This window comes from Lepidochelys olivacea (assembly GCF_965140295.1).
Source record: "Lepidochelys olivacea isolate rLepOli2 genome assembly, chromosome: 2".
Classification (NCBI taxonomy): Eukaryota; Metazoa; Chordata; order Testudines; family Cheloniidae; genus Lepidochelys; species Lepidochelys olivacea.
Window position 1 is genome coordinate 208,419,375 of NC_140412.1, and position 18,798 is coordinate 208,438,172.

An 18,798-nucleotide genomic window follows, 5' to 3' on the forward strand; every position below is an offset into this window, starting at 1 on the left:
AACTCCCTCCTGACATTGATCTCCCCCTTTTTCCATAGAAGGCTCTAGCTTGGTTCAATCACTCCCTAGCACTGTATATCGAGTCACAGACATTCCAGGCTGCTGTTTACCTCTTTCTCATTCCATACTTTATTGGAAGGTTCTAACATTCTTCTAAAAGCAGACAGGCCTGGGTTCCAATTTACTTGACCTCCACCAGCCTTTGTTGGAGAACTAGATCCACTTAATTGTAGATACCAGTTTTATAATTAATCTGCACTGATCCCGGATTTGGAGGCCTGGAACATAATGTTTATACTTTTCTCCTCTTTTTTACCACTTCTAAGGCATGCTGTTTTACTATCCAAGAGTTAGCTGAAGGATTTAGTGGAGGATAGATTTGCTATTAAAGCCCACACCTAAGGAAAACAATCTGGGATGCGCTGCAATTGCTGTCATCGTAGACTTACACAACATATTTTGTTATCTAAGCAGCAAGAGTGTTTGAGTTAAACAGTCAGTGCCACTCTGTCACAAATATCTCTGCCAACCTTTGAATGAGTTGTTCACTATCAAAACAACTCAATTAAACTGCTGTACTGCCTGCATTAGATGGCTTTGCCAAAAGCCTGATTTGAGCTATAACTATTATTTACAACCTATCACAAGCAGATTCCGGTGTTATGATCATCGTTATTAACATGGGGCTTAAAAGGAAGAAAGGCTTTGTACTAAAAAGGAAACACGAAAGAAAAAGCCTTACACAGTGGTATGTGGGCTAAACTCTTTATTGTCTACAGCGTACATTTTCCTGTTAATTCAAATAGTTAAACTGGGAAACTAGACATTGATGTAATATGTTGTTTCCATTCCTGGAAATACATTCACTACGAGTTAATAAATAATCTATGAATTCTAATCTTTTAAGGACATTTCAAAGGGATGAAATCATCCACTGTCATTGTAAATGCAGTGCCGCAGCCTTTGTTGCATTTAAACATAAAAGTGAGAACCTGATTAGAGGTGTTCAGCTGCTTTAGAGAGACGTCTCCACGTTAAATGCCACATCATTTGTTTTTAGCAAATTGAATCTCTAGAATAATATCTTCTTCCATAGTTAGGTCTTATCCCTTGCACTGTACCTGCCCAGTCAAGATTTAAATGCAACAGGGTTCATTCTTCTTATATTCAGTGTGGAGGGGTGTTAGTCTCACTAGAGTTAAGGTTGCCTGGATGGACCAGTTTTGCAGAACTGCTCAGCATCCCAAAGGGACCATATGTTCAGAAGAGCTCAGCTCCCATTAGGCATCAAAAGGAAATCCAGCTATAAGGGTCACAAAGGGACCTGATGGGTGCTGAGCACCTTTAAAAATCTTACCCTTATTTTGGTTTTCAATGGGATCTGAGCTCAACTTTCTTGAAACCCTGGCCCCACAAGTGAAATTCTCAACTCCCCCACCCCCCACTACTGAGTTCACTGAAGACCTAACCAATCCACCTGAAATTTTGTATCCCAAGGTAACATTTTTTTCTGGAAATTTCAAGGGCAAGTCACACAAGCAATCTCAGAAATGGGGGTGGGGGAAGGTGGTGTTTAAAAATACTTGTCATTTACTCTTCAGAGATTTTCTTAATGCCTTTTGGCTCATCATACTAGATTGCCAAAAATTAGTCTTTGAGAAACTTAAACCATTTCTTTGGTAAGAGTCCTAAAGTTCCTAATGAGTAGAAATGCCTTTCATAACTTTGGGGATTTAGGATTCATGAAGGAATTATGGAGATATTTAAAGGCGTTGCTATCACAGTAATGCAAAAGCACAGATATACACTTCAAATAACATGGGTGTTATATACAAGTATATCTTTTGAAATGTATATAATGCATACATCAAACCAACGCATGCCTTATATACACATTTCAGCTTGATGCCTTCTTCGCAAAGTGTGCCTTGTTCAATGAGTGTTTGGCAAAGTGTGCACATCCCAACGGATGCTTTGGAAAATGTACACAGACGATGGCTGCAATATCTAGCTTGAAACCACATTGGGTTGAGAACATAGGTCTGGAAACAATGGACAAAGAAAAACCACATGATAAGGTGAATAGGAGGGAGGAAAACAAATGTGGAGGCAGAAGGAATGGGGACTATTACTGCATTGCTTGTGAGGTCCACTTGAGTCCCTACACAGCCCTCCAGAGCCTGTCTTTCAGCAATATTTAAACATCTTATAAAACCTAAAAAGATTGAAAATTCTGGAATTAAGTTAAAAATAATTCTATGACTTACTTCAGCCAAAAGGCCTGTAAGACCTCATCTAAACGAAGAGATTTAATCGGGTTTAAACTCTATATTTCACAATAAAATTAGCTTATACGATGCTTACTCATCAGGGTAGACAAGGACAAGTCCTGTTAAACTTTGGATCAACTAGTCTTGTATAAAGCTATCGGCACCATTGTTTTCCCATGACCATCTGACATGTTGCAGAATACACTCTGCCCTTATCTACACTAAGCAGTTAGTTGTGGTCAGCGTTATGTCCCCTAAGAGCCCTGTTTAAACACAATTACATTTCTTAGTGAAGACAAGCCTAGGAGAATGATTTTATTTTCACAAAATCTACACATTGGTAAGATTTCTTATATGGTGCATGGGAACCAAAATTAGTCAGTTCTTCCTGCCCCCAAAATAAACTACTTTCTATGAACAGGCAACAGATGGGCTCCTGGAATTTAAGGACACTTACAAGAGATATCTACACAAAATAATGCAATGAAGATTGGTAATATAATAGTGAACTGTAACCAGCAACGTCTAGAGCAATTGAATTTAAGGTGTTAAATATGGTTTTCCTCTGAACCGCCCTGGTTTTGAGAATAAAATCCCAGGGGATGAGAGAGATATTTTATAGGCTCCATCCACAAACAATTTTTAACACTGCAAAAAATGTTAATGGGAAGTGTATTGAATGTATATATTTAATCTATCCTCAATTTTTTGCTTCATTTTATTAGGTTTTATTAGTTTTAACCTAAACCCAGAAACCCTAGGCACCACATACATTCTATTCACCTTTAAATCACACCCAGGGCTGAGTAGTTTGGATGGGAGCAGCACCATTTCTAATAAAGTCACAGCACTAGCAAATGACTCACAGATTCTATCTATCCACAGTTAATTCAAACTCCTGCAGATAATCATTTTTGTTGGGTTTTGAACATGATGTAGTTCTGATGCATCACATCACATTATGTCACTTAGGACATGTCACATGATATTTGCTAGTGTCAGTTTATGACACACAGCAACACGAACGAACTGTCTTATTTTCTTATTGGATTCCCACATCTGAACCATGGGGGGGAGCGGGGAAGCAATGCTGCTCATAGCAAGATGCCAAGGGCTTCTATAAACCCACTGATACCATGGTTCACCAGCTACTTAAATTACAGTCAAATACTTCAACAGAACACATTGCTGCTGCTTCTAATAAATGTTTGTGTGGCCACTCCTACTGGGACTTGTTTTCTAAAGGGTGTGGTGATATTAGGGAAGGGCAGAAGCCAGAAAGTATCTTTATCTACTCCAGGTACTTTCACTGTTTGTTTTTAACCTTGAAGTTCGGTCATCATGGGAAATGAAAGTCAGGATGGAAATCTTGCCATTTTGTTCTGAACATACAGAATATCCATGAATTTTGCTTAGGAACAGAAACTTATCCTGTGATTTAAATGTGCTGAAATTCTGGAGACATGAGAACTTTGCACCTCCTTTGGAGATAATGCAAAATATATTTTAAATTGCATTGTGTTTTTAATGAATGTTCATAACAACAAATGTAAAATGTAACGTATACCATATGCAAGGGAGATACATGTGATATAGTACACACACACACACACACACACGTCCTATGTACTGTAATAGTTATAATAATATTTATAGAGTGGGCCTTTCTCACTTTAGAAGATGGATAACACAGTATCATCTCCATTTTAAAGGTAGGAAAACTTAGACCAAGGGTGAGGCCAATATTTTCAAGTGTCCACTAGGTTTCTCAAGCTGGGCGCTCAGAAACGGAAGTATCTTAAATTAAAGGACAGTTTTGAAAATTCTGGTCTCAAGGACTTATTTGGCAGAGAACCCAGATCTTCTGACTTCCAGCTCTGTGCTCAGGGCACTGCGATCACAGAATTTGCAGAGGGAGGAGGGGTAGCTCAGTGGTTTGAGCATTGGCCTGCTAAACCCAGGGATACGAGTTCAATCCTTGAGGGGGCCATTTAAGGATTTGGGGCAAAAATTGGGGATTGGTCCTGCTTTGAGCAGGGGGTTGGACTAGATGACCTCCTGAGGTCCCTTCCAACCCTGATATTCTATGAATACAAACCCAACCTATAAACATCTGTTTCACATGCAAATCATAGTGTGGAAAGCAGATTCTGTGTTATAAGCCAGACCCTTATTTACCAACCACTATCATTCTGTCATGTCAATGCAACCATATTTACTAACTCCTTGGTCCTTTGATACTTCACTAAAGGGCTTGCAATCTCTTTGGGGCAGGAACCACATCTTTCTATGTCTGTTCAGCACTAGCACATAGTGAGTGTTAATGTACTACACAGAATCATATAGCTCATGGTGCAGTTTTACAGGGGAGATGGTTTATCAATAGGGTTATAGACCAGGGTTTTCACCCAACATACCTGTCTGACAAATTTCAGTTCTTTAGCCTGGTTGTTTCTACATACTCACAGTTAATTAACAATAGAGGCTTTAAAACACAGTCACTCCCTTTGTCCTTGTATCCTTTTCTCTAATATTTATGACCAGTTTTCAGTGGCATGCATTGGTATCTGATGATCTGTGTCTTTTCAAAGTCTGAATGCAGAGCTGCAATCTGGCTGTCTGTGAAATATTCCCAGCAGACACCCTTCCTTCCTTCCCCCTTTTCTCTTTCTCTCTCTCTTTCTCCTCTTCCCCCTTCCCTCCTGCTGTGCTGCACCCCTCCATGCACAAACGTGACTGATGAAGCCCATTACTTATCTATCAGATAACAGATCTTTTCCACACAGATTCCTTATAAAACTCTCCCTTAACAAAATTTGTTCTGTACATATCCATAATGGGCCAGAATGTGGGATGTTAATTTGGCTTTTAAATTCTTTTTCTCTTTTGTGGAGTAATGTCGAAGAAAGGTCCCCTTTATGACCGCAGGATATATTTGATCCATAGTTTTGTGATATGTAGCACCTCTGTACAAAAAAGAGGCAGTGACTGAAGAAGAAAATCACCCCCTGGTGCTGGTAGCTACATAATTATGTCCCATTGTTGTTAATAAAATGCACTGGGCAAAATCCTAGCTCCAGACTAGGAAAAGGCTGGTGCTAATAAAGTTTGTTATGTTTTGTTAATTATACAGCGCTGCCAGTTAACAAAGTGGCGGGATGGCAATGTTTTGTGGCCTCTGCACACAGTTCAAAGGACTGAAGTCATGTAACATCCTCACCATAGTACTTTTCAAGGAGGCAAGAGAACAGTACAAAATGTTCAATCCCAAAAGTACAGAAAATTAGCTTGAATCAAATTTGCAGCGGGATGTTAAAGCTACTTTTATGTTCATGATAGGGTGACCAGATGTCCTGATGTTATTGTGACAGTGTCGATTTTTGGGTGTTTCTCTTATATAGGCTTCTATTATCCCCCACCCCCGTCCTGATTTTTCACACTTGCTGTCTGGTCACCCTAGTGCATAAGCTGTGTGGAAATCCTTTGTTCTATCTTGATAACATTTTGAACCTGCTATTTGAACTAGGTTCACTGGAAAAAGCCACACAGTATTGTTCTGAGCTGGGTGGCACCTCGTTATGGGCTGAGTTAAAGCCTTGTTCAAATGGAATGTGCCTTTCATTTCAGATAGTTGTAAGAGACAGGTGAGGGGGCCACACTTACATCAGTGCCTAATAGAAACTAGTACCATGTGGATGAAGGGTGGGGATTGTGACCAAGTTGGGGACAGAAGGGGGGAGACTGTGAGAGAACACACAGAAACTGAAAAAGACAAGAACAGAAAGAGACAAAAAGGCAAGAAAGCCAAGCAGTAGCCTGTGATGACAGTGTGACTCTGGGAAAAAAGAGAGAGAGAATGTTTGGGTCTGTTGGCTAAAGAGGTTTGGGGCTGCAAGCTAAGCAATGGCTCCTGTTGTTCTTGGCTCTTCCTGCAGCCAGAGGAGCAGAAGTTTGTATTTTCCTTGTAAACAAGCAAGACTGCATCCAAGAGAATACCAGACTCCATCAATTTCTGCTTCCAACTGGAACATCTCCAGGGCTCTGCAATTTGACTAGCTGCTCGGGTCAAAAAGGGACAACAGTATTTTCTAGTCCTAGCAAATCAATGCAAACCCATTGAACTAAGATCACCTCTGTATTCACAATAAGGTTTGATCATATAAAAACTATTGAGATCCATATATTTTCCGCCTTCACAGCCTTCAAACTCATGCACCCAGTTCTAAGATAAAACTTTAGAAACTCAGCCATCAGAGCCACAAGATCAGGAGTCACAGCTGTTATGTGGCTGATAAGGATGCCAGTGTACCCTTACAGAGCTCAGTACGTGAATAGCTTTCATCTTTCTTTCTTTAACAAAGCAGAACACAAAACAGAGGGGCTTCCTAGGAGGCAACTCCCAGCAGTCCCTCTTCTCACCATTTCCCTCCTGCTTCCAACCGGCTGTGCTCATCCCATTCCTCTTAGAGCAACAGTGTCCAAATATGGCAAAACAGACAGAACTACTGTATGTGACCAGTGTAAATCTACTGCTCACAGGATAATTGTTTGCCTGCAGCTCTGCAGGTGCCTGGCATTTTCAGACATCTACGTCATTCTGGGGATCCCCGCATGTTCACTCACAATGCATGCTGTCTCCCCCAGAGTCTTTCACAAAAGAAATGGGAAGGTTGGGTAATGAAAAAGATACCACCACCACTCTTCTGTCTTTCGTTCTACGTTGATTAATAGGAACACTGTTTTCTAAGGCCCAACTCTGCAAGGTGCTCATCTCCCTCAATACCTTGCAAGAGCTGCTTGAGGGAATTCAGAGAGCTCAGTGCCCTGCAGGAAGTGTTCTGCACCTTGCAGAGCAGACAGTCCTCTGTACACAGTCCTGCAGCCGCTTAGTAGCTCATGTCAGTGTCCTGTAGTTCCTTCACATCTCCCCCCATAATATGCCCTCCAACTTCATTTCACTGAATGCAGTGTTTCTTTTAAACTGTTTTCTTCCTATAAAACTGAACTTACTTCTCCCTTTGAGACCATAAGGAATGACAAGAAAGAGAATGCCAATGGCTGTTTTGTATTTATCCCTGCAGGCTCCATGTAGACTGCAGCAGTCATCCGCCCCAGTCTGGCGTAATTCCCAGGAATAGTGCTTGCAGAAATATATATTCCTGGAATGACCTAAAAATAACCCAGTGGCAACCCCAAGTGTATGCTAAGTTAGATAGGTAAAGATATAAAGGGCATAAAGATATTTGTCCCTAACTATGAGTTGGCATAGCACATGAGGCATACTGGGTATCCTTCTACCATCCTTATTACCTTCCCTGACCTTAGTATCTGGACTCCTAGAAAACCTGAGGTACAGAGACATTAAGTGTCTTGCCCAAGGTCATACATTGTATCAATAGCAGGATGGAAAAGAACCCAACTATCCTAGTTGCCAGCCCTGGGACCTTCTACAAATAATTTAAAAGGCTCAAACCTAAAAGCCAGCTAAACTCACTTGCATTTATTTTTAATATTTCTAGTCTTTCCATTATTGTTATGTAAAATGATTGTATTCAATTGTCTTCAGCTGATTTGTGTATCTCCATTTTTTAACTGCAGTGTCTGATTGTCAGCAGAGTGCTTCCCAGATTACATAGGTGAAATGAATATATGAATATATTGTGAAATTAGCATGAAATGGACAATATGGCAAACTTATTTCATAGATCCAGACAAAAGACAAATGAAAATCAAGAATCCCTGCAACTTCCTCAAAAAGCATCTTATTGAATAAATTACACTTGGAAAGGCAGCAGTGGTTATTTTAATGGGTGAAGATTGATGATCAGGATCAGAAGCCTGTACCAGCAAACAAAGTACCTGCTTACAGTCCACCCCACTGCAAGTTCTCAATGTCAGAACTGAGTCAATCATTCTCAGCAAATAAAAGAAGCTACATTGTGTGGGTAATTTTTTCTTTTTTCTTTCTCACAGAATAGCTGCAGATTGTGATTTCCTCTGATTTATCTGTAATTCAAATTTACTTGACCAATTTATTCTCTTTTTTTTTCAAACTTCTTAGATTGGCTGTGAAGAATTTGCTGCAAGTATCTGATATTCACTATTCAAAATGTGAGTTGTGTTAGTTATGAATGGTGGTGGAAGTCACATGGTATTGTATCTGTACTCTAATTGGATGAATATAACTTTGATGGTCGGGCAGAGGGCATGAAGAGGCACCAGGGCTCTGAATTTTTCAAATAAGGAGAATTCATGAATTTTATTCATTTTTTCTGGGCCAGATTCGCTTTACCTAAGACACTGGTCCAAGAAAAATGATGTCACGGTAAGATCTGTTGTCTAGGTGCACAGCTGCAATTACATTTTCTTTTAACACATTCACCCCAAATAATTGCACACGCACACACAGCCCTAGTTGCCAGGAGCACAGTCAGATCCTCATTTAATTGCCTGTGTGCCAGGGCTCTGGTGAGGATTATTGGAAACCCTGACCCCTGCTGTGTTAAGCAGTGTCCCTTTCAAAAACACTAATTGCCCAGCACACAATGAAGAGAAATGGTCACAGCAGCAGTAGATGAAGAATGTTGTCCCTCATTAGGCAAGTTTAGGCTTAAGGCATCAGCCTAGCTTTGTCATCACAACCTGGCACTTCTGCTATCTGGCAGTATTTGAGCGTGCATGCTTAAAATTTGCTTTCCATGAGCATTCAAGCAAGTAAAACTTGATCATTCAAATGTTCACAGAAAGCAAACACAAAAAAGGGCAGAAGCATGGGCAAAGTGAATTAATTTTCTAAATCACCAAACATTTTTATGGTATTTGTCCATTTCTACTGAATAAATTCAAATCTCATCCTCTGGAGGGAAGAGGAGAAAAAAAATCAACATGGAATCATCCAGCTAAGAGGCACAATGTTGATTCTGGATTTGCATTTACTAATGTTACAAACTGCTGCTTAACAAAATATTATAGTCTTAGCTTTGCAAGAGAGAGTTAAGAGACAAAGCAGGCGAGATAATACCTTTTATTGGACCAATAAAAGAGAATACCTCCCGTACCCTGTCTCTTTCATGTCATGAAACCAATACAGCTATGACCACACTGCAAACAAGAGATAGTTATTTCGGCAAGTAAAAAATGACAGCTCTGACAGTGAGTGTGTGTGTTTAAGTCTCAACAAGCAAAGGGGACAGGTTCCTAAATAGTAGGCACTCCAGGGCAACTGCATTACAGTAGAAATGGGTACCTTGTTTCAGATGAACTGAGAACTAACCTCTACCTTTGCTGAAAACTCAAATGAAGGGCTCAGTCCTACCAACTTTATCACAAAACACACTTTACTCCAGGAGTAGTTTCACTGAAATTATGGGCCTCCTTACATAGAATAGGTAAGGTACTACTCAAAGTGAGTAATGGGGCACATCAGAGCCCACCATTGAGGTTTATTTATCTTTCTCTCTCTCTTTGTTCTTCATTTGTATGAACCTCCCTTCTTCTCAGTTCTGGTCAGCACTCGAAGTGAAAGTACCAAAATAACACAATAGAGGCCATTGGTATTTCTGGTGTGACTAAATGCAGGAAATACCAGGAACCTCATGGGAAAGCCTATTCCCATGCTATTTCAAACCCTGTTTTGTAATCAAGGGTTCAGATCACAGTGCCACCACCATGCCTGGCATTAAGGCATAATCATGGTCCATGGTATGGAGCCATCTGGAACTGCATGGCTTCATGGCCACCTAGGTCTAAATCACACCTAGTCAAGGACAGATATGAAATATTCCTGTGATCACACAAGAGGTGCAAAGTGGCCTGGAGTCAGACTCCATTCAGTCAGACTCCAGTGGCTCTGGGAAATGACATCAGAGAGGCTGAGCCATGAGTAATTCCTTTTTGGAGTTTAGTAAGTGAGGGCAGGTTGATAGGCAGACAGAAGGGATCTTAACAAGGCAGCACTCCCTTTATACAGCACTCACAAAATGAAATTCTCAGCTGGGAGAGAAGATTGAGCCATCTGGCTGAATTACCCTTAGTTGGCATCAGGGAGGTATGCTTGACTTGCTCCCAGTGATTTCGCCCCTCAGCCCTAAGATATATTTCCCACTCTTTTTTAATTTTTAAAACTACAAACAGCCGATTACCAATTCCCTTCATTCTTCCCCACAGCAGCTGTGCAAGATTCACTACAGCCTTAGGGCTGTTTATTACTGGGGGAAATCTCTCTTTCCTTTGTTTCTTGAGCACAGAGTTTGTATTTTATTAAACAATATTCACATCCCCTGAGGCCCTATTGGATACATTTTAGAAATCTAATAAAAATATTTTATATATTATAGATTATTTAACATCTGTATTATGGAAGGATCCATATCTGAATTATGGCAGCTCTGTCAACGCATCTACGAAGACAGAGCCCCTCTCCAGAAAAAGCATACAATCTAAGAAAAGCAACATATAGAAGGTGAGGGAGAGGGAGGATATATGCAATAAAAAAATATTAAACAATATCAGTTATCCCACCCACCCCTCTACCAAGCCATTAAACAGTCAGATGATAACCTGTGGAACTCTTTGCCAGAGGATGTTGTGAAGGCCAAGACTATAATAGGGTTAAAAAAAGAACTACTAAATAAATTCATGGAGGATAGGTCCATCAATGACTATTAGCCAGAATGGGCAGGGATGCAAAACCATGATCTGGGTGTTCCTCATCTCTATTTGCCAAAAGCTGGGAATGGACAACAGGAGATGGATCACTTGATGATTACCAGTTCTGTTCATTCCCTTTGAAGCCCCTGGCGTTGGCCACTATCGGAAGACAGGATCCTGGGCTAGATGGACCATTGGTCTGTCTCAGTATGGCAGTGCTTATGTGCTAATTTCTTGAGACCCTCATGATAAAAGTTTTAAGGGGGGATTTGAAGGAGCAGAAAGTAGTGGTCCTCTGGATCAGTTAAGACGGAGCAGTCCATGCAGAAGGGGTGGCATGAGAAAAAGTGCAAGGATGGTTGTGAAAGAAGTGGACAATGTGGAGGCTGGCCTCATTGATGGAATGAAGAGCAATTGGCAAGAATAGGCAAAGTTGTAAAGGTCCTTAATAGTGAGGACAGGAAGCTTGAACTTGACGTGGTGGAGAAGAAGGAGGGATTCAGAAAGAGGGTGTGATATGATCAGAATGACATGGTAAGAAGATTGTGTGTAGTGTTGTTGTAGCCATGTTGGTCCCAGACTATTAGAGAGACAAGATGGGTGAGGTAACATCTTTTATTGGACCAACTACTGTTGGTGAAAAAAAGAGACAAACTTTCGAGCTAAGAAGATTAACCTTAGCAGATGCATTTTGGTGGATGTCCCAGGAGCCAGAGAGCAGGAGGAGGCTGTAGCAGTCAAGATGTGAGATGATGAGTGTCTAGATGAGAGTTTTAACTGTGTGGATGGAAAGAAAAATTTAAGTCTTAGCAATACTGCAGCAACGAAATGTTTTATAAAAACGTTGACTGCACATAGAGGCACATATACCTCTACTGTTCAAATAAGCGCTTTGATTCTCATGTGATGTGCTAAGCTCCCTGGACTCTGGCCAGATAAAGCCTTGTTCATGCTACAAATACAACTGAGTTGGGGATCGACTTCTAGCAGACACAGGCAAGACTCTAGACAGGTTATGGAACACAGCTAATTCTCTGTCTACACTACAAATTGCAACCGTATTTTGATTGGTTCAGGAGGCAACAGTACTGGAACCAAATCCTCTTCCTGTATTGTATTTCTAGTTCAGCCAGGCCCTAAAATTCCACAAGAGATAAGAGCTGGAAGTCGATATGCCAGAAGCAGAACAGGTCAACTGGAAATGAAGACATACCTCTGAAGCAAAACCTGTCCAAGATGAAGGTGGCATTTGTTTTGTGTGACTGTCATAATCTGACTGGTGTCCAGAAGTCTGAGATTATTCTAACAATGACACAGCCGTGGACTGAATTTCCTCAGTGACAAATGGAAGCAGGAGAGAATGGAAATAAGATGCTCATTGTCAATTCAAGTGAGTAAGAGTGTTACACACTATAATAAATGCATGCGTTCACTCTGCTCCATGTTTAATTTTTTAACCAGAAAGACGGCTTTGTTCTCAATGTTTGTGGTTGACCAAATAGAGCTGCAAGATATGTCTGAAGCCCAAAGAACACGGAAATTCAGTCACAAAGATATTTTATTTGCAGATGTGACCGTACAGGAAGATTGAAGATAGCATTATATACCAGACACTGTCAGTCGGTTAGACTGTTTACTGAATTTAGTAGGTATGCACTACAGAAAATGATCAAGATAATTATCATTTGTGGGAGACGGAATATTGCTCTGAAAGAAACACTCCTTATAGGCACTAGCCCTGGTGGGTCCCAGTAGCCACTCAGACACATGAACATAAGAATGGCCACACTGGGTCAGACCAAAGGTCCATCCAGCCCAGTATCCTGTCTACTGACAGTGGCCAATGCCAGGTGCCCCAAGGGGAGTGAACCTAACAGATAATGATCTAGTAATCTCTCTCCTGCCATCCATCTCCACCCTCTGACAAACAAAGAGTAGGGACACCATTCCTTAACCATCCTGGCTAATAGCCATTAATGGACTTAACCTCCATGAATTTACCAGTCCTCTTTTAAACACTGTTATAGTCCTAGCCTTCACAACCTCTTCAGGCAAGGAGTTCCACAGTTTGACTGTGCGCTGAGTGAAGAAGAACTTCCTTTTATTCGTTTTAAACCTGCCACCCATTAATTTCATTTGGTGGCCCCTAGTTCTTATATTATGGAAACAAGTAAATAACTTTTCCTTATTCACTTTCTCCACACCACTCATGATTGTATCCCTATCATATCCCCCCCTAGTCTCCTCTTTTCCAAGCTGAAAAGTCCTAGCCTATTTAATCTCTCCTCATATGGGAACCTTCCAAACCCCTAATCATTTTAGTTGCCCTTTTCTGAACCTTTTCTAATGCCAGTATATCTTTTTTGAGATGAGGAGACCACATCTGTACGTGGTATTCAAAATGTGGGCGCACCATGGATTTATATAAGGTCAATAAGATATTCTCCGTGTTATTCTCTATCCCTTTTTTAATGATTCCTAACATCCTGTTTGCTTTTTTGACTGCCGCTGCACACTGTGTGGACATCTTCAGAGAGCTATCCATGATGACTCCAAGATCTTTCTTCTGATTAGTTGTAGCTAAATTAGCCCCCATCATATTGTATGTATAGTTGGGGTTATTTTTTCCAACGTGCATTACTTTACATTTATCCACTTTAAATTTCATTTGCCATTTTGTTGACCAATCACTTAGTTTTTTGAGATCTTTCTGAAGTTCTTCACAGTCTGCTTTGGTCTTAACTATCTTGAGCAGTTTAGTATCATCTGCAAACTTTGCCACCTCACTGTTTACCCCTTTCTCCAGATCATTTATGAATAAGTTGAATAGGATTGGTCCTAGGACTGACCCTTGGGGAACACCACTAATTACCTCTCCCCATTCTGAGAATTTACCATTTATTCCTTCCCTTTGTTCCCTGTCTTTTAACCAGTTCTCAGTCCATGAAAGGTTCTTCCCTCTTATCCCATGACAACTTAATTTACGTAAGAGCCTTTGGTGAGGGACCTTGTCAAAGACTTTCTGGAAATCTAAGTACACTATGTCCACTGGATCCCCCTTGTCCACATGTTTGTTGACCCCCTCAAAGAACTCTAATATATTAGTAAGATGTGATCTCCCTTTACAGAAACCATGCTGACTTTTGCGCAACAATTTATGTTCTTCTATGTGTCTGACAATTTTATTCTTTACTATTGTTCAACTAATTTGCCCGGTACTGACGTTAGACTTACTGGTCTGTAATTGCCGGGATCACCTCTAGAGCCCTTCTTAAATATTGGCGTTCCATTAGCTATCTTCCAGTCATTGGGTACAATAGCTGATTTAAAGGACAGGTTACAAACCATAGTTAATAGTTCCACAATTTCACGTTTGAGTTCTTTCAGAACTCTTGGGTGAATGCCATCTGGTCCCGGTGACTTGTTACTGTTAAGTTTCTCAATTAATTCCAAAACCTCCTCTAGTGACAATTCCTCAGATTTATCACCTACAAAAGATGGCTCAGGTTTGGGAATCTCCCTAACATCCTCAGCCATGAAGACTGAAGCAAAGAATTCATTTAGTTTCTCTGCAATGACTTTATCATCTTAAGTGCTCCTTTTGTATCTCGATCGTCCAGGGGCCCCACTGGTTATTTAGCAGGCTTCCTGCTTCTAATGTACTTAAAAAGCATTTTGTTATTACCTTTTGAGTTTTTGGCTAGCTGTTCTTCAAACTCCTTTTTGGCTTTTCTTACTACATTTTTACATTTAATTTGGCAGTGTTTATGCTCCTTTCTATTTACCTTACTAGGATTTGACTTCCACTTTTAAAAGATGCCTTTTTATCTCGCACTGCTTCTTTGACATGGTTGTTAAACCACGGTGGCTCTTTTTTAGTTCTTTTACTGTGCTTTTTAATTTGGGGTATACATTTAAGTTGAGCCTCTATTATGGTGTCTTTGAAAAGTGTCCATGCAGCTTGCAGGGATTTCACTCTAGTCATTGTACCTTTTAATTTCTGTTTAACTAACCTCCTCATTTTTGCATAGTTCCCCTTTCTGAAAATGGCTGAGTGAAAAGTATTTTACTGAGGCTGGCAGGAAAGAGAAAGGTTGCAAATACCCTAGCTCCAGACATTCAAACAGTTACAGTCCAAAGTGAGCAACAGAGGTTCTTGTTCTGGGACCCTCTGACAGTCCAATCTAGAGTTGGGCTCATCAGGCCTAGTGCCTGGGGTGCCCTCTCCAGTCCTGTCTCTATTCAAGCAAATAGGAGCTTGCAGGTTTCCAGACCAGGCTCAGTAAGTGCTGCTCCCCCATAAGTTCCACACAGACCTGCATCTGGCTGTGATCTTGTCCGCTTATTCTAGTCCTAGCCTCATTGTTATGTTACCTTGATGCTAGCACAAGTACAAGGCAACCACAGGGTCTGCAGAAAGTCGAGCAGCGAGCATTCTTCCCTCCTCAGGGGGCAAATTTATTTCATGGGAAGGGAAGCAGGGAGGCCGAGAGGGGGAAAAAATGCATTGACAGAGGAGAAGGATCAGTGTGGGGAAACTTGCAATGCTGTGGCCAATCTTGACCTGTTGATGACTAAATAATAGAGCTTGGCTCAAGATGCAAAATTCAAACCCGGATCTAAACTCTCAGAGCTGTCTGAATGCTTGGACTTGATTCTAGCTCATCACTAACGAATAAAGGATTTCACTTTACTGGGCAATTTTAGACTTTTCACCAAGATTACATTAGTATAAAGATAGGAAGCCATGCCAACTGGTACTAGATATCATGCTGTCCTTTTCTTAATGTAGAAACCCATCAGCAAGGACCCAGCCTGAGCTCCACAACTCTGTTCAGGGAGGCAACTGAACAAATGTAAGATGGCAATGTGGATACATTTTTGACACATACCAGAGGCTAGTGCATTTGCTCTCATTTCTATGTGCCCGGTAGCTCCAGATTTGGATTTTTTACACTGCCTTGTGTGGCTATTCCTAATTCACCCTGTGGGTAGAAAAGCAACTTTCCACCCACCCACAGGGTGACTGACCTCTGGAAACTCAGTTCCCGAGAACAGCTCCAGGAGCCCCCAGTGCCACAGAGAGAAGCTGTTGCAAATATTTACCTCTAGTGACAGATTAGGGTGCTGTGTTTATTCATTGCGTCTGATTCGTAAGTCAAAAGAAGCCAAAAGTCCCAGAGTGTTTTACCAATGGACTTCATTGTGGCTCACCATGAAATATTTGGGGAGCTTCCCCATTTGAAAAATCACAGGTGCACACTTTGCCTTGCAGTGTCAGTCAGGAGAAATGATAGAAACAAGTTCTGGAAATAAATCTGACTCTCACTCAGCACCAGGTAAATCGACAAGTGTTCATCCATCTGCCATAAGCAGTCAAACTGTGAATTAATTGATTTAATATTACTGGGGCATAATTGACTGAGGCTTTTTTGACTTTACTCCATGCTTACATTCTGGTGTTCCCAGTGCAGCTTTCGGAGTTTGTTAGTTTGATGATGACTGAGAGGCAAAATACGCTTTGAAAACTTTCAGATGGAGTGTGTGAGAGAGACTTTAACTGATGTATTGCCCAAATGCTTTAGTGCTTTCTGCCAGAAACAGTGACGGAGAAAGCTTTTCACAGCTGTCCCTCAAATCCCTGCCTTGGATCGTCAAAACCCCTCCCTGAATTCAGGCTTGTCTGCAGTCACTTGTATCAGTTACCAGCACCATCATCACAGTACTTCTGCCTTAACATTTGAGTATCAATCTCTTCTGTCATCACTTTTCTGCTTTGTGTCCTTAAATGGACAAGATAAAAGGCCACTTGTAATTTATTCTCTGTAATTCCTTCAACAGACATGTTGTGTTAATCTACACACTATCTTGACCTTCTGCAGTCATAATAAACACTCCCTCCCCTGGTGATTTGATCACGAAAGCTGCGTGCAAAGTAATGTCATTCCGTGAAGCTTTCTGTCTATCCAAATACTAGTCCGTTCACAGATAGCTAGAATGTAATGCAGCCTGCAGCCTGACACAAAGCAATGGTTACTGGGGGCGTGTTATAGAAGGGGTAATGGTGAAGCCTTCTTTTCCCTGTAGCAGAAAGACCTCTCCATTCCTGTGCACAGGCAGTGTTCATATGGGCGGCGGGTATCGAAGGCCTGGGGAGGCTAAGCCTCCCCTAACTCAGGCCATGCTCCACCCTGAGTCCCCGCCCTCGCTCTGCCTGGCTCCCAAAGCTGGTGGGGGCTTACATGCAGACAGCAGCCTGGAGCTTGGGCTGGCAGCCAGGGGCTGGGGTGATCAGGGGTGGCTCAGGCCACGGCGGTAAGGGGCGCAGGGCCTCGGGCAGAAGGGGCAGGGCCGGGGATCTAGCCTCCCTGAAGAGGGGGTTCATCTGCCACCCATGAGTGTTCACATTTCACCATCATATCCTTTGTTAGAATTCAAGTCACCCTGAGACCACTATTTGATTTTACAGCACAGACTAATCCCCGCCAACTTCACAAGTGGCCTCTACCCAGCATTCTAGTTCAGAAGTGAATCAGTACAAGTCTTGTGAGGAGATAGGTACTGATCACAAACAAAGAACCTGAGGAGCAGGGTAAGGAAACTTTCACAGAGGGGTTGTTCATTAAGGATAACAGGGTGGGGTATTTTGATAACAGGCTCTTTATAAGTAAGTGTGACAAGACAATTTACTGTGGTAATTATGGCCATGAAGAGAGATCTAGTGAAGATTAGAGCACTGCAAAAAACCATCATCAAAGACTAAGTACTACATATTTAGGCTTAAATGAGAGCCCTCTTAGTTCTGTGTAGGGGATGGAGGATGCAGAAGTAGCCCCCTTAGGCCTTTGCATGGGCTACCCAAAATGTAGCCAGAGCCATATGGATCAGGAGTGCAGTGGTCTACTGGTTGCTCCTCCTGTCCCATGCAGATAAGCAAGGGGTGAGCTGGCAGCAGCACGAAGCCTTGACTCCACCTCTCCTGCACCTACCCAGAGCATCAGCCTGCACCCTAACCACTGCAGAAGGGGAAGAAATCTGCACCAGTACCTTTGCTGTAAAAGGATTGCAGCAGATTACATTTCCCCCCACCCCCCCCCAGAGAACAAGGGAAGTTGGAGGCAGATTCTGACTCTGAGACACAACCTGAAGCACAGCTACACAGAGAGGCTTTTACTCAGGCTGAATTGTAGGGTGACAGTGATTTAATACTGTATATTTAAGTATATACGAACCTAGACAGGCAGAATATGAAGGAGACACCATTTCAGCCCCTTTCAGCTTGAAGCTATCTTACAGTAACAAGACTGAGAGTGAAGTGTCCATTTAAACTCCTCTGGGGATTTGTTGTATCACAGGCTTTTCCCTGTCACTTGGTCTGTGTAAAGTAGGTGCATTGGCATAGCTTACGAAAAGGAAGGAAACATTTTTATTCCATCCAGTTTAGGTAACACAGCGGGCTATTTATTGACATTCCCAGGAGATCCATTACTTTGATGAAAATAATTTTATAAATAACTGCACCTAACCGTTTATTGATCTGAATTCAGATGGTTTAACACGCACACACCTTCAGGCAGGACCAAAACTAGCTTATGAGGATATTTTTTTCAAATGGTTAAAACATGTAATTTTTTGTTTTTCAATCAAAAAATAAATAAATAAATGACAAACACTCTTCTACCTTCTTTTCACCGTCAGTGAGCATTCTCTTTTCTATATGGGGTGCCATTCTACCAATCCATTGTGTACAAACCCCAAACTTAAGTTCCAGGCAGCCCGTCACCTTTGGCTTAAATGCCTTTTTGACCTCAGGACAATTTTCAGGTATGTTACGTAGGCGGTACCTGAACTACCAATCATGTGACAAGTAGTTAAAGTT